Consider the following 4,078-nt stretch of genomic DNA (forward strand, 5'->3'; position numbering starts at 1 on the left):
CAAATCCATGTCCTTGCTAGAAGCACCTATCTTTTTTTTTTACAACAAAACACACTCAAGAGGATCATTAGTTGTGAGCAAGTGCTCATGCATTGAATGTACAAGATTATCTAAGATTTCAACTCTTATGCAATTATCAAGAGATGAAGAAGGATATTTCATACTTTCATTCAAATCAAATGCAACTCCCTCATCTCCAATTTTAAGTGAAATCTTAGCACTTTTGACATCAATCAAAGCACCCAAAGTAGCACGAAATGGTCTACCAAGAATAATAGGAATTATAGAATCCTCATCTATGTCAAGGACCACAAAATCTACCAGAATGATGAACTTTCCTACCCTTATGGGAACATCCTCTACCTTGCCCCTTGGGATCCTAATTGATCTATCGGCTAATTGCAAGGTAATGTTGGTAGGTAAAAGTTCTCCCTTCTATAGTCTTTGATATATCGAGTATGGCATAATGCTAACACTAGCTCCTAAATTACACAAGTCATTATCAACTTGCATTTTATAAATAGCACAAGGGATAGAAAAGTTTCCGGGATCCTTTAACTTGGGTGGGATTTTGTTTATTATGATTGCACTAAAATTCTCGGTCAAGTTAACCGTTCCCGCCACATCACATGTTCTTTTTCCACTGAAAATCTCCTTAAGGAACTTTGCATAATTTGGAATTTGTTCAATCACATCGGTAAAAGGAAGAGTAAGATGAAGTTGTCTAAGCATCTCTATAAATTTCCTAAATTGCTCGTCTAACTTGTTCCTGTTAAACATTTGGGGGTAAGGGAGCTTAGGTTTGTAAACTTCTCTTTCTCTCTCTTTCACCTTCTGAACTTGTTCCTTATTGACTTCCTCAAATAAAGTATTCTCATCTCCCTCATTCTCAATTTGGCCATTGCTAGGACTATCTTTAGCATCACTCTTCTTGGAGATTTTACTCTTAAAGACCCTACTACTTCTAGTCACAATAACATTCATAGGGCTCTTAAGATCTAAGCTTGGTGAATTCAAAGAAGAATGATTTGTAATTTCCTTAAACTCATTAGCCAATTGAGAAATTTGGGTCTCCAATCCCTTATGGCAAGTTAACATGTCATTGAATTTCTCATTGCTTAGGGTCATGTAGGTGTCCAACAATTTGGCTTGCTTCTCTATGACACCTTCCAAGAAAATCCTAGAGGAAAATGATTGATTATAAAAATTATCACTATGCTCTTGGGTATTCGGAATAAATTCAAGTGAGGCATCTCTTTGAACATTCGATTGGAAATTTCCCCTGCTTTGATTGTTCCAATTACCTCTACACTTATTTTGGCTACTATCGTGATTATGGTTACCATAACCTTGGTTATAGTCCTCATATCCTTGGCCATGACTTTGACCATTATAACTATGGTTGTTATAGCTACCACAATTCCCTTGGATTCCATGGTTTCTATAACCGCCATTTTTGTTATAATTATCATAGTTCATTTGGTTGTGATAATTTCTACTTCCAACATTCCTTTGTGCATCAAATCTAGGTCCAACATTGTTTTTAACAACTAAGTTCACATGTTCATTCTCACTCCCAACACATTCATTACAAGGAACATTAGGGCAAAAAGAAGCATCATGGTCATTCATTCCACACAAATCACGAAACCAACATTCTTTAATCATGCAACAAGGAGAAGGAAGAGAGTTAGAGGAAGAAGTACCTCTCCCCTTAATTTGGGAGGGAATAATTGGTGCTTGTTAGGTCGCGCTCTCAAGCTTATACTTGATAGAAACTACCTCCTTTCCTAAATCCAAAATTTAAGTCGACATATTGTTGATAACATTGAGTTGTTCCATTGAGCATCTAATTGCACTACTCTTATTTATCGACTCCTTCTCACCATCTTGACATTCAATATAGTTTTTAACTACATCCTCAATGATACCTACAACCTCTTCCTTGGTCTTATTTATGATTGGGCCTCCGTCTCTAGCATCTAGACTTGCTCTCCCTTGAGGACTCAAACCGCTATAAAAAATTGAATGATTAGGTTAGTGGAGATCCTATGGTGAGGACACTCACGTTGATACTCTTTGTATCTCTCCCATGCTTCATAAAGACTTTGAATAGACCTTTGCTTGAAACCTTGAATCAAAGCTCTTACTTCCATCATTTTCTTTTGAGGGAAGAAACGGGAAAGGAATTACTTGGTGACTTCATCCCAAGTTCTCAAAGAATTAGGCTTTATTTCCTTATCTAGCCACTCTTGAGCTCTTCCAATTAGAGAAAAAGGAAATAGCTTAAGCCTTATGAATTCTTGAGCTACCCCGCTAACCTTACTTGTGTTTCAATATTTCTCGAATACCTTAAGATGATTTAGGGGGCTCTCATTAACTCCTCCACTATATTGCCGCCTTTCAATCAAAGTTATCAGTGCCGGCTTGATTTCAAAGTCACTATCCAAGATAAATAATGGAGCAATCTCGCTCTCATACTTGTATGCTCTCGGAATACCCAATTCCTTCAATGTAACTCTTTTAGCTTCTCCCATGTTCACTTGCACACACAAACTCAAAGGAAAATATTAGTAGCACGGCTACAAATGTAGCCTAAAGAAGAAAATCTTTTTTTGCAGTTTTGCAAATAAGGTGAAATAAACACAAAAACAATAGCAATCATCTATGCCATACTCCGGCGACGGCGCCATTTTTGATCTAGGACGAGACTAGGTTGTTGAAAACTAATCTACCCTTGGTCAAAAAAAAAAAATTTAATCTCTCAACACACCCCTATACAAATCATAGAGTAAGTCGAGGGTCGAACCACTAGGAATGGGAGGTGAGTGCTAATGTTAAAGCTAAGCTATTTCGAAGAAATGAAGTGAGGTGTGTCTATTCTATCAATCAAACAATCGAAACAAAAATCAAATTTATCAAGCACTAGGGTATGGATCAACATATACTCGTAATTAATCAAACTAATTGGGATTGGAGATGATTAAGTCAAGTGTTGCGAGGGAAAATTGATTAAGCAATCAAGAGAATATGGTAGGCTAATCGCCTAGAGGTCAAACTAGCGCCAACAACGAGAGACTCTAGCTAGGAAACTTGCAAACCTACTCAATCCACAAATGTAAGCCACAAATCAATTTTCCGTATCAATGTGAACCTATAATGCAATCTAGGATGAGAAACTTAGGTTGATCACTCCTAAATTAAACACACACATGCACATAATCAATCAACCAATTTAATCACAACATCAACTCAATCAATTTCCCCCAATTAGCATAAATCAATTAATCATATATGTTTCACCTTTTCCCTAGCAAGAAAACTACTCACTATTCATGTAAATCATTATCAAAACTAAACTAAGCAACAAATTCATCTTCATCATATTAATAAAAAATATACTAATTTAAAAATCATTCAACTTGAATAATTAACAAAGAAATTGAGATCAAAACTATGATTGCATTAAAGCAAAGAGATCCTTACAAACTTGCTTTAATTCAATGGAAAAAAACACTCGGAATCATCAATCATTAATCAAGAACTTCTCTCTCTACAAACTAGAGTTTCTCTCTTTAAAAATCAAACATAATTCTATTCTCATTTCTGAAAAATTAAACTCTCCCTAAAAATAGAAAGAAAAATCTATATATAGTAAAACTAACTAAGAGAAATTAGCTAGAACGTCCCCAAATAAACCCGAACAAGCGAGGCCAACTATAAGAGAGAGCGCAGCCGCGCAAATCTGGGTACGGAACAGGGACCTGAACAGGTGCGCCCGCGCCCGAGAGAAGCAAGCCTGCTCCCGAGAGAGGCGCGCCTGCGCCACCATCCGCTTAGCCGCGCGCGCCCGCCCTTGGATACAGGGCAACCATCTTCCCTATCATTGCGATGCTCCTCGTGCATTCCAGTTAATGCTCTAGATAAACAAGGGACCTTGGAGTTTCTTACCTCCATGTTTGCGGGTTCAATACTAGAAATCATGCCCCCACGGATTGAATGCACAACTTAAGGACCTTAAGAGCTTGCATTTCTCCATGCTTGAGCTTCAAATGGAGACCACTAGACATCCTAATCA

The 4,078-nt window shown here is 37.3% G+C and overlaps 1 non-coding gene across 1 annotated transcript; it reads left to right on the forward strand.

The window, feature by feature from the left end:
- The first annotated feature begins 2,046 nt into the window (after positions 1–2,046).
- Positions 2,047–2,153, forward strand: LOC145641310 (small nucleolar RNA R71). The gene has a single exon (XR_014115353.1). It is a non-coding gene; the product is annotated as a small nucleolar RNA R71 (small nucleolar RNA).
- The last annotated feature ends 1,925 nt before the right edge of the window (positions 2,154–4,078 follow it).

Source organism: Chenopodium album, chromosome 7 (assembly GCF_948465745.1).
Source record: "Chenopodium album chromosome 7, dcCheAlbu1.1, whole genome shotgun sequence".
Lineage (NCBI taxonomy): Eukaryota > Viridiplantae > Streptophyta > Magnoliopsida > Caryophyllales > Amaranthaceae > Chenopodium > Chenopodium album.